The sequence below is a fragment of the Lissotriton helveticus genome, chromosome 1_2 (assembly GCF_964261635.1).
Source record: "Lissotriton helveticus chromosome 1_2, aLisHel1.1, whole genome shotgun sequence".
Taxonomy (NCBI): domain Eukaryota; kingdom Metazoa; phylum Chordata; class Amphibia; order Caudata; family Salamandridae; genus Lissotriton; species Lissotriton helveticus.
In genome coordinates this window covers 332,271,423-332,284,718 of record NC_136058.1, presented here as the reverse complement: position 1 = coordinate 332,284,718, position 13,296 = coordinate 332,271,423, and the positions used below count along the sequence as shown (strand labels likewise).

Below are 13,296 nucleotides of genomic sequence, written 5' to 3'. Positions count from 1 at the left end.
TCAATAACTGAGTCATTTGTCCCTCAGGAATGGAAGCATGCAATGATAATGCCCTTATTGAAAAAGGCTGGAGCAGACACTGCCAACTTGTCTAACTTTAGACCAATTTCTCTGCTTCCTATCCTATCAAAGATCCTGGAAAGGCATATCAATATACAACTCACACATCTAGTGGAGAGCACTGGCTTTTTACATCCGTCCCAGTCAGGCTTTAGAGCCCATCATTTGACTGAAACCACACTCCTAGGAGTTACCGAGAGCATACGACACAGTGTCGATCGCGGAGAAACATCCGCTCTTATCCTTCTCGATCTAAGTGCGGCGTTCGACACTGTGTCTCACTCCATCCTCCTTGCGACTCTTCGGTCCCTAGGAGTAGAAGGTGCGGCTCTTGCCTGGATAGCCTCTTTTCTAAGAGACCGCACTTTCCAGGGGTTTTCTGCCTCTGCTTCTTCTATAACCTATCCTGCGTACGGTGTGCCTCAGGGGTCAATACTCAGCCCCGTATTATTTAACATTTATGTAAGACCTCTGGCCACTATTGTGGAGGAGGCAGGTCTAACACTGTACTCTTACGCCGACGACTCACAGATAATTTTTTCTCTCTCTAACAAAGAGTGCAATAACACCTCTGCTCTGAAAGAAGATCTGATCCGTGTCTCGAAATGAATGAAGAGTAATTTTTTGAAGCTCAACGGTGACAAAACCGAGGTTGTGATACTGGGCAGAAATAAAGACCTCTGGGGCCCCCACCATTGGCCCTGTGACATGGGACCCACCCCGCAACCGGTAACCGTAGTCCGCAACCTCGGGTTTCTCATTGATGAGAAACTCACAATGAGACAGCAGGCGGTAAAGGTGGCATCCATCTGTTTCGCCACCTTAAGATGGCTACAGAAGATCCTGTGGATGTTGCCCCTTACCACACGAAAAACGGTAGTCCAGGCGTTGGTTGTTTCCCGCCTGGACTATGGCAATGTCCTATATTTGGGATCCGATCAAACAACCATAAAAAAACTTCAGGTTGTACAAAACGCTGCTGCCCGTCATCTCTGCAATGCCCCCAGAAGATCTTCTGCTTCTACAGCGCTTCGTGACCTGCATTGGTTAAAAATTCCTAACAGAATTAAATTCAAAGCTTTGTGCCATGTTTTCAAAATCAAACACGGCTCAGCCCCTAAATACCTCCAGAATTTTATCCAGGCCTATAAGCCCAGTCGAACTTTAAGATCAGCACTTCATGGTGACTTTTCCATTCCCAGATTTAGACTGGCTAAAATGGTAGGTCGTTCCTTTTCTCATTTAGGCCCAAAATTCTGGAATACTCTTCCTGTCTCTTTAAAGACAGAAACTAATCTTTTTCATTTCCGCAAAGGACTTAAAACCTGGCTTTTCCAGCAGTAAATAATGTATAGCCTTGTAAATATCAGCTCGCAAGTCTTTCTTCTTTAGTCTATCCCTGAGCGCCGGGAAACCCACTGCGGGTAGCTGCGCGCTTTAGAAGTTTAAATAAATAAATAAATAAATTCTAGCGTCATAATTATGATTGTGTACGACTTTTGAACAAAGTGACATTTAACCTTAAATACAATTGGGGGCAAGTCTGTTGCTGCAGACACTTGCAGGTTGACTTTGCCTTCACGCCGCTTTGTTTGCAGCACCGGTGCCGCCCTGTGGCAGGCGCTTTTGCGCGCATTATTAAAACATGGCTATGGGTGGGTCTGCTTGTGCACTGCTGTAACGGGCCACTCTTGGGTTGTACACCTGTAACACTAGCTTTGGTGCGCGTTGCCAAAAGATGTCTGAGGACAGGTCCAGTTTATATACAGCCTACGAGCTAACCACTGAGTTTTCCTGGAAAGAGCACAATGCTCCCCCGAAGGAAGGACTTCATCGTGCACTACCACACGCGCTTCCTCGGCCTCTGCAGCCCGTGTTTGAGGGGACTCAGAATAACAACCGCCCAATCCTTCTGCACGGTGGAGGGGGGCTTTCCCGGCTCATGAAGGAAACCCGCCTGCTTTGTGTGTTTTGGGCTTCGTAGAGCTATCTAGAGATTCCCCCAGACTCCCGCACGCCCTTTGTTCCTGGCCTGACCCTTGCAGAGGCGCCTCCCGGGCAGCCTGTCTCGCGTCTACTTGCGTGGAGCGCTTAACGTATAACCAGACCCTGGTGTATTTAATCCACCCCGTGACGCACACACCCTGCGTGGGTCACTTGTGAACAATGAGGCGCCTTGAACGCCCGCTTCACTCTCTCGGCGGTTTATTATCGCTCGGCTCTCGGATGACGCTCCATTGGTCTCTTCTGCCGCCTATCCACGTTTAATTTGCTGCATAGCGCCTAGTGACTTGTATTTTCGGTGCACACTCTGTGAACTATTTGAGGAGAGGCGTCTTGTGTTCCCAGCGAGATGAAGAACCAGAATGTGCCAATGAGATCGCGAGCGGACGGTGAAACTGTGTGTGTTTGGGCGGCCACCCGGACCAGTATGCTGGTTTCTAAAAAAGGAAGGTTACCCGATGTTTCTCACCTCGACAATACTGCAGCAAAATGTGTTTTACTAAGTTATTTTATGATTTGACACCAATGTGAGATGAAGGTGGCGAAGGCTGGATTGTTAGTTATACCAGGCAGTTTGACAAGCACAGGTAGGCAGGGTGTAAAGGGATTCACAGGTTTGCAAAAAACAAACAAACTACAAACGCATGTATAGATGGATAAGTGGATAGAGGTATACAGAGAAAACACAGGTGGAGATATGCCAGGAGAAACAGGTGAAATGATACATAACACAGGCACAAACTCACGTGGATAAAGTAAAATGCAGGCAGAAACAGGATGGGTGGACTGATAGATACACAGACAAAACACAAGCAGAACTGAGATAATGAGTGTGGATAGTTAGTTACACAGCCACAACGACAAGTGTAACAAGTGAATGATATAAAGGCCAAAAACACACCTATAGATGCATGCATGGCTAGATGCACAGACAGCCCCATAGAAGTACAGCTTGGTGGGTAAGCAGATGGATAAATACACAGGCCGAAGCACTAAGACAGTACACAGGTATATAATCCCAAGAATGTCCACACAGTCATAAAATTTGTCAGGTGTGTAGGCTGGCTTGGTATGTAATGAACGCAGCAGTTTGTCACTTTATCAACGTCAACTTCAAAGCGCACTGAGGTGTCTAGCGAAGGCAGCACTTTGCACAATCTGTACCAAAAGAAGGCAGCTGCAGAAATGGTCTACAAGTGGAACCGGTAACAAATGTGCATCCCACAACCCTATTTGCATATTCAAAGCAGTATAAAAGAACGAAAAGAAGCCATGTTTTCATTGGGTGTCACATGTTGGTGTTTACTTTGGGCTAAGTGGCACGCCCGGTAAGAGGACGCTTTATTCCGTGGACTTGACGTCTACTGTTCAGAGAAATGAGTTTGCCGAAAATAATGTCCCTGCACGAATAAACGTGGTTCTGTGAGAGCGTGCAGAGTAACAGGCCAGACAATCTAAGTAGATGCGCAGTGTCTCGCTCCTCTCAGACTCCCTCCCTGTCCTTCCATTCAGCGTCTCTCTGCCCCTCCCGCTCTCCTCTCTTCTCGGTTGTATTTATCACACGGATCCTTACCATGTTTTCTGTCCCTCCTCACTCAAAAAACACTTGCTCGATTTTTGGTGTGGCAGACTGAGTTTTGAGCCATGGCCCACACCGCGATGATGCTATACGGTAAATACATTCCTCGTGGTCTGCAGAATGTGGCCTCGCACCAGAGGTGTTATTCCAGTCCTGGTGATCTGGGCAGTCATCAATAGATGCTCCCTAATCTCTGATCTCTTTAGAACGTGTCACTTCTCATTCAGCCACGTGATGGATGTGATCGACCCTCTATCTGCTGGAGTTTGGGTTACACCCTCATTTACTTACATGTTTGGGGGTGGGGCCAGTTCCTCTCAACCACTCATGAAATGTTGGATCTTACCCTTTCTTCCTAAAGTAGTGGATCTGGCCGTGATCTCGAGAGATTGTTGGAATGACCCCAAGCCCATAGAATGTGTGGCCTATGAACCACCATACCTTCCACCTATAAACAATCACCTCTTATCAACAGCATGGCCAGAGATGCTAATCTTCTCAGGTGTGTCTGTGGAATCAAACCCAGACGCTATATAAAGCACACCAAAAATTAAAACACTACACAAACTCTAATGTAGTGGATAGATCTAGGCACCTGTGCAACAGAGCTGTGCACATTCACAACAAAAGGTAACAATTTGACGCCAGACCATTTGACAGTCTGTACCGCGGGCCCCACCTCGCCCATACTCCCTAAAACTGCCTCACCAGTTGTGTGGTGCAGCAACTTGCTTGGTGTACTGTGCATGCCAGGGGGAGGCAAGAAACAGCGGGCAGGGTACTGCTCTGGCAAACGAGACTGGTGGGGCCTGCTTTCACCACCCTTCGTTCCACATTCCTCTTACGCAATATTCCTACTCACCCTAAGCTTCTGTTTTGATCCCAGAAGCCATTGATGTATCTTAGGTAAATAGGATGTCATCCTTCGAGCCCTCCCGACGTTTAGCTTTAGTTTCAGACACGAAAGGATATTTTAGGGAAAGAACGCATGAACGTTTTAAGAGAGAACCTGCACTCGAGGTATAGGGTAAGGGCTGGGAGGGCAGTGGTACGGCATGTGCTTGACAGGAGAGACAGGCGTAGAATGTGGTTTTAGCTACCACCTGACCCTCTCCTGTCATGTCACCATCTGCCTTCATTCTTTTTGTGCATACCTCAGTCTGAGCTGATGGTTCTCCCCTCAGTTGGCCCCGTTTTCCCTCACCCCGTGACCTGGCAAGAGAGGGGAATCCTCAGCTTTTGTTCTGCAAGGGAGGTGGATTAGAATTACATTTCTTCATATGGTCCTAATTCCCCACGTTAATCACATGTCCTTAAGCCTGCAAGCAGTAGCCACATCAGTAACACATCCAAATGCAAAGGCTTTACATCCGAGATGGATACACTGGGTTAATTCTCTTGATGTAACAGACGTTGAATACGTTTTAGACCCATACTTGAAAACACAAGAATTTCTACAATACGAACAAGGATGCCCTCTGTCTATTGAGATTCTGCTTCTAAAACAGTACGAATGTATAATTTATACAGATGGATCAGCCCAGCCCGCAATTGGGGGTAAACAAGCTTATAGTGCTGCGTGTGCGATTGTTAAAGGTCGCTGGTGCGATTGTAAATTCCGACCTATGGTCAATAAAACACAATCTCTAGGAGAAAGTACAGCTCAGCGAGCTGAACTACAGGCATTCAAGATGGCGCTTGAAAATACTGATCGCAAATTCCCCACACTCATAGTGTGCGACTCGTATTAATGCGTCCAATCTTACAATAAATACTTGCAGAACCGGGTTCAAAACGGTTTCAAAGATGCAAAAGGTGGCACAATCAAGCATAAATTGCTTTGGGAACAAGTAGTTCTATTACAAAAAGAACTACAAAAGACTCATGTGATACATACACTGAGTCATCAGCGTGATGGCGTTCACGTTGCAGGGAATTCATTGGCTGATGAAGCTGCGAAGGCAGCTGTGCGAACGGCTTCCTTAGCTGCAATCACTCATTCAAAAACTAAAATAGATGGCGAAACAATGTTAGCTGTCAACGCCACAAGCAAAGACAGCGGTGCAGAATTACCTCAAAACTATCCACTCAAATTCAGGTACATAATTGATGCACACTCTGTTCCTTTTGCTCGAATTCATGGAGTGGGGGAGATAGTAATTCCTAACAGGAGGCGGAGAAGTGCTTTGATACAAGAAGCCCATATGGGAGAGGATCTGGTACATCAAGGGGTCTCTAAATCTATACTAGAATTAAAAGAGAAGTACTGGTGGCCAGGGATGAATGGTCACATTCACGAATTTGCAATTAATTGCCCTGACTGTAACAGAGATCGCAGCAGAGAACGCCCCCAGATACCTGACTACAGCGTAGCCAGCCCAGTACAGACACCATTGTTAGACAGCATTAGACTATCTACATGCGGACGTCCGAATGGACAGATGCAGTCCTACAACTATTAGGACAAGATTCATTTGGATGTGGCCCCAGTGCTCGGCTGATGCCAGAATTGTTATAAAAGATTTGCGAATCTTTATCTGCACATACGCAATCGGCACGCTACATTCTGACCAGGGTCCTGTGTTTAGCTCTCGAGCTTACAAGGAGCCCATGGCCAGTCTGGGCATTGCATTGCGGTATTCTAGTCCCTTCCATCCTGAGGGAAATGTGGTTGTGGAAAGAAAAAACCGAGACATAAAGCAATCTATAACAGCTAGGGTATTCGGCTCGGGTGACGGGTGGGGCAAACAACTAATAAGTTTCCAATGTAGTTTAAACAATCTGCCAAGAAATTCTCTTTGTGTAATCTCATCATATGAAATCCTTTTTGGTACTAGAATGCTTGTCCAGGATCTTGATCGTCACACTTCAGTTTTTAGAACAAAAACCCTTTGATATCAAAGACCGTTTGGCCGTTTTGCAGGACTTAAATGAAACAAGAAAAAGTCTGAGCAACACAATACAGAAGCCAACGACCACTGAAGAAAAAAACACCTGTAACAGCAAGGCCTGTCTGGATTCCAAAGATTGGGGATCTAGTCAGAGAAAAGATCGTGGACAAGAAGGAATTTGGGCCTTCTTACAGAAAACCAGTACCTGTACTAGCAATCCACAGATCAAGAACAGTACTGCTGCCGCCCCTTGCTGGAAGAAAGGAGAACAGGGCCGTGTCATTCGACCTGGTAAAACCACATCATGTGGCCGATAATAAGTAGTAGGCCAAGTGGACTCCAAAGATGCAGCAGATGACCAAATCTTGCTACTATTCAAGAGGTTCAAAATGAGAGACTCATCACCTTTGATAAAGCTGCAGTAAGAAAAGAAGGACTATGCAATAAAGCCATGGAACTTGTGCCTCTTGAGACCCAAATAACAGTTCGTCAAGACACTCCTGTCTGCAATGAGATAGCACCTGACTATACTGATATGACAAGGAATGAAGCAGCTCCAGCGATTTCAAGTAATCCGGATGCAATTCCAACAATTGACAAAACTGCCTCTGGCTATTTCATCAACTTTGATACGTTTTCTGAGGATCCCAGTGCGCCCGAAACAATGCCAGCAAATAAAACTTTCAAAGAAAAAGTAACAAAACTCTTTCATCAACTTGAAAATACATATCTGGTTTCACCATGGGTGGAATTTTGGATTGTGTTAAGTGTACTTTTTCTCCTACTTTGGCTCGTTCTTGTTTTAAGTTTGGGAAAGCTGATAGATGGAAAATATAGTAAAATGGACACAGCAAGTAAGAACATCAACTTTCTCCTGAAGCCACACAAATCATCTCATTGTGATCAAAGAGACCTGTCATCAGTGAACATCACAGCCGTTGCTATACCTGGTGGTACAGCATGGGACAGAACTGATTGTGACATCTATGGTCCTGTGCAAAAAACAACAAGTGATGGACTGAATGTGGATCAATGTCACACACTCCCCCAGTCAAAAGATCTGGGCCCAAATCCATTGTTTTTTTGCACTCCACACCACCCTGGGTCAGATAATGGCTTTATGCAAATCAGCTCTGACCCTGTTGCCCCATGGGAACAGTCCAGTCCGAACTACAACAGCCATATCTTTCCCAGACCGGAATCAAGCATCCGAGGACCGGACCGGTTTCGAGGTAACACCTCTCTTCAGCCCGGCTAGCTTGACTCCAAGTGGTGTGGAGTGCCTGGGACCCACGTCTGGGCATCCCCAGCGCACTTAGGGCGGCAATTGCAAAAAACAACAAGTGATGGACTGAATGTGGATCAATGTCACACACTCCCCCAGTCAAAAGATCTGGGCCCAAATCCATTGTTTTTTTGCACTCCACACCACCCTGGGTCAGATAATGGCTTTATGCAAATCAGCTCTGACCCTGTTGCCCCATGGGAACAGTCCAGTCCGAACTACAACAGCCATATCTTTCCCAGACCGGAATCAAGCATCCGAGGACCGGACCGGTTTCGAGGTAACACCTCTCTTCAGCCCGGCTAGCTTGACTCCAAGTGGTGTGGAGTGCCTGGGACCCACGTCTGGGCATCCCCAGCGCACTTAGGGCGGCAATTGCAAAAAACAACAAGTGATGGACTGAATGTGGATCAATGTCACACACTCCCCCAGTCAAAAGATCTGGGCCCAAATCCATTGTTTTTTTGCACTCCACACCACCCTGGGTCAGATAATGGCTTTATGCAAATCAGCTCTGACCCTGTTGCCCCATGGGAACAGTCCAGTCCGAACTACAACAGCCATATCTTTCCCAGACCGGAATCAAGCATCCGAGGACCGGACCGGTTTCGAGGTAACACCTCTCTTCAGCCCGGCTAGCTTGACTCCAAGTGGTGTGGAGTGCCTGGGACCCACGTCTGGGCATCCCCAGCGCACTTAGGGCGGCAATTGCAAAAAACAACAAGTGATGGACTGAATGTGGATCAATGTCACACACTCCCCCAGTCAAAAGATCTGGGCCCAAATCCATTGTTTTTTTGCACTCCACACCACCCTGGGTCAGATAATGGCTTTATGCAAATCAGCTCTGACCCTGTTGCCCCATGGGAACAGTCCAGTCCGAACTACAACAGCCATATCTTTCCCAGACCGGAATCAAGCATCCGAGGACCGGACCGGTTTCGAGGTAACACCTCTCTTCAGCCCGGCTAGCTTGACTCCAAGTGGTGTGGAGTGCCTGGGACCCACGTCTGGGCATCCCCAGCGCACTTAGGGCGGCAATTGCAAAAAACAACAAGTGATGGACTGAATGTGGATCAATGTCACACACTCCCCCAGTCAAAAGATCTGGGCCCAAATCCATTGTTTTTTTGCACTCCACACCACCCTGGGTCAGATAATGGCTTTATGCAAATCAGCTCTGACCCTGTTGCCCCATGGGAACAGTCCAGTCCGAACTACAACAGCCATATCTTTCCCAGACCGGAATCAAGCATCCGAGGACCGGACCGGTTTCGAGGTAACACCTCTCTTCAGCCCGGCTAGCTTGACTCCAAGTGGTGTGGAGTGCCTGGGACCCACGTCTGGGCATCCCCAGCGCACTTAGGGCGGCAATTGCAAAAAACAACAAGTGATGGACTGAATGTGGATCAATGTCACACACTCCCCCAGTCAAAAGATCTGGGCCCAAATCCATTGTTTTTTTGCACTCCACACCACCCTGGGTCAGATAATGGCTTTATGCAAATCAGCTCTGACCCTGTTGCCCCATGGGAACAGTCCAGTCCGAACTACAACAGCCATATCTTTCCCAGACCGGAATCAAGCATCCGAGGACCGGACCGGTTTCGAGGTAACACCTCTCTTCAGCCCGGCTAGCTTGACTCCAAGTGGTGTGGAGTGCCTGGGACCCACGTCTGGGCATCCCCAGCGCACTTAGGGCGGCAATTGCAAAAAACAACAAGTGATGGACTGAATGTGGATCAATGTCACACACTCCCCCAGTCAAAAGATCTGGGCCCAAATCCATTGTTTTTTTGCACTCCACACCACCCTGGGTCAGATAATGGCTTTATGCAAATCAGCTCTGACCCTGTTGCCCCATGGGAACAGTCCAGTCCGAACTACAACAGCCATATCTTTCCCAGACCGGAATCAAGCATCCGAGGACCGGACCGGTTTCGAGGTAACACCTCTCTTCAGCCCGGCTAGCTTGACTCCAAGTGGTGTGGAGTGCCTGGGACCCACGTCTGGGCATCCCCAGCGCACTTAGGGCGGCAATTGCAAAAAACAACAAGTGATGGACTGAATGTGGATCAATGTCACACACTCCCCCAGTCAAAAGATCTGGGCCCAAATCCATTGTTTTTTTGCACTCCACACCACCCTGGGTCAGATAATGGCTTTATGCAAATCAGCTCTGACCCTGTTGCCCCATGGGAACAGTCCAGTCCGAACTACAACAGCCATATCTTTCCCAGACCGGAATCAAGCATCCGAGGACCGGACCGGTTTCGAGGTAACACCTCTCTTCAGCCCGGCTAGCTTGACTCCAAGTGGTGTGGAGTGCCTGGGACCCACGTCTGGGCATCCCCAGCGCACTTAGGGCGGCAATTGCAAAAAACAACAAGTGATGGACTGAATGTGGATCAATGTCACACACTCCCCCAGTCAAAAGATCTGGGCCCAAATCCATTGTTTTTTTGCACTCCACACCACCCTGGGTCAGATAATGGCTTTATGCAAATCAGCTCTGACCCTGTTGCCCCATGGGAACAGTCCAGTCCGAACTACAACAGCCATATCTTTCCCAGACCGGAATCAAGCATCCGAGGACCGGACCGGTTTCGAGGTAACACCTCTCTTCAGCCCGGCTAGCTTGACTCCAAGTGGTGTGGAGTGCCTGGGACCCACGTCTGGGCATCCCCAGCGCACTTAGGGCGGCAATTGCAAAAAACAACAAGTGATGGACTGAATGTGGATCAATGTCACACACTCCCCCAGTCAAAAGATCTGGGCCCAAATCCATTGTTTTTTTGCACTCCACACCACCCTGGGTCAGATAATGGCTTTATGCAAATCAGCTCTGACCCTGTTGCCCCATGGGAACAGTCCAGTCCGAACTACAACAGCCATATCTTTCCCAGACCGGAATCAAGCATCCGAGGACCGGACCGGTTTCGAGGTAACACCTCTCTTCAGCCCGGCTAGCTTGACTCCAAGTGGTGTCTATGGTCCTGTAGCGCTATTGAAGATTCCACATCAATTTAAGGTTTCTTTGAGTGACTTTGTTTCAGCCAGCACATTTTCTGATGATTGGGACTTTGAGACTGTTAATAACATGATAACAGACTTAGAAATGTCAGCAACATTTACAAAACATGAATACTTAGAAGGTTCATCAGACTATGAACAAATGTATTGTTTTAATCATTATGATCATCATTATTTGCACAAATCTGCAAACCCTAGAAATGTTTATACTTACAATCAATGGGTACATTGTCCAACGCCACCGAAGGGTAGCTCAAAAACATTCTATGAAAATTTTCCATACTTCTCAGGTTTTAATGTTACAAATCTAGAAACGTTTTACTTTAAAAATGTTAATAAGACAGGAATGAAAAGTATGCCTTTTATGCTTAGCTGTCTACATTAGGTTTTGACTTTTGGAAAGACAACATTGAGACAAAAACTGTCTGGGGCACAAAAGACTGGCAGGTGCAAGGTTTAGAAACCTTATTCAGAGCCTGCATCATCCCAGAACAAATAATGTTTTTAAATTACACTGTTCAACAGACATCTTGTTTTGGCTTAGCTAAGATAAAAGATTTAAACAAACCGTCCACACGTAAGCCCACAACTGATAGTAACAGCACTACAGATGAGGAGGTAGACGTGAAATATATTTTAGAACAAAACAGAACCAATCCTGATTGGAAAAAATTGTTAATCTGGCCCACAGACACGAATAACTGGCAAGATAGATTCCTGAAAAAGACACAAGGATTTACAGTAACCAGGCCAGATCCAAGATATGTCCAGAGACAACATCCAGGGATAATAATAACTTACAGTGTAGGAAATATAAAACAGCACTTAACTTTACTTAAAGATGGCGCTGATTTGAGAGACTTCTTACTAGGACCTTGTAAACCACGTCATAAACGTTTCATATATGCCGGTATATATGCTGCTTATAATCAAGCATGGAAAATCATGCAAATAGAAACTACAGAACGAATACGAGAAATTGATCGTATTCATTTAGAGAAAGCAGTCTATGTAGTTGACAATGGGTTAACGACTCTGTCATCCAGAATGTATTCTTTGGACAGTATTGTATCCTCTGCTATAGACATAATGGAACAGGACTTGCTCATGTTGCAACTTGGCCAGTCTCAGTTACGTTCTATAATGCTGCTAGGCTGGACGTTACAAAACCTTCGTTCAGGCTACGTGCCTTGGCGTCTAATCAACACCACGTCATTGTTTACTGGATTTAACCTTACAGATAAACAAATCTCTTTGGCACAGAGGGGAGCAGACTATACGGTGCTGAGCATGGAAAGATTACCAGTATGTTTCTGAGAAACCAGCCATTGAATGGATAATACATGGCACCATCAGCTTGCCAGTGACGATTTTCCAGTATCAGTATTGCTTGAAACATATACCAGCAGGCCTGTATGAAAGGTTGGGTAAAGAATACATTAAGTCGACCTGGGATTTACCATACACACACAAATGTTGGAGTGGGGGAAAAGAGGTATTTCTTAGTGGTGAAAATTGCAAAATCGCACTAAGTGGTACACTTTTATGTCAAGGTATTAATTTACACCGAGCCTCAGATGGTTCTTCAAACAATTTATCTTGTTACCTGCAAGGTTCTCCAGCAGCAGTGATAGATCCAGTTTTTAGGCAGCTATCCAACAGCAGCTACATAATGTTGAATGATCACAGCTGTTGTGGCATGTTTCCAGGAAAAGCATATCTCGTAACTGTGTCAGCCAGGGTCACTTGTTGTAGCAAGTATTGTTTCCTAAAAGTAAGTCCGACGGGGAGTCGCCGCTATGGCCTTCACTGAATATCTCTTCTATACGAATTGATACTTTAAGCAGAATGAAAGCCATTCTTTCACAAAAAACTGTGCCACTGACCTCGTCCAAAGAGACGTATGATCTGCAAGTTGCAAAGTCCTCTGCAGAGATACATGCTCTATTATCAAGGAACTGCCCTATACATTTCGTAGGAAATGTTAGGTCGTATCTTAAACATGTCTGATACCAGTGGTATTGTACATGTATTTAAGACAATTTTTTCGGGACTGTTAGTACCCTTTAAAGCAGACCTAGGCATTTTTCCAAACTTCGTGCACTCTGTGTTCGGCGGACTGCCTCTCATTTTGGGACTCGTAGCAGGAATTCTATTTTTATTCCTTCTGCTCCGATATGGCAAGTCCAGTCACCAGCGATACCCAGATTACCATGGAGAACACACTCCTGGCCATGCAGTATTGTGACCGAATTACACAGATTCTTGGCTTGGCTCGTTTGAGAGATATGAATACCACATGGTTCCTTTTGTTCAGACCAATCTGGCAAGATTGCATCTTACCTGTTCTACGATGCCAGCTTTGTGGAGAGGAATGCGTGTTGGATATCTGTCTAACACTTCCATCAGCACTTCCAACGGCTGTTGACGCTTTGCTTGGTTCA

At 46.4% G+C, this 13,296-nt stretch overlaps 1 protein-coding gene across 2 annotated transcripts in view; it reads left to right on the top strand.

The window, feature by feature from the left end:
• The window catches only part of LOC144803331 (uncharacterized), a 293,440-nt gene that overhangs the window by 195,836 nt on the left and 84,308 nt on the right, over positions 1-13,296 (top strand). The window lies entirely within an intron of this gene.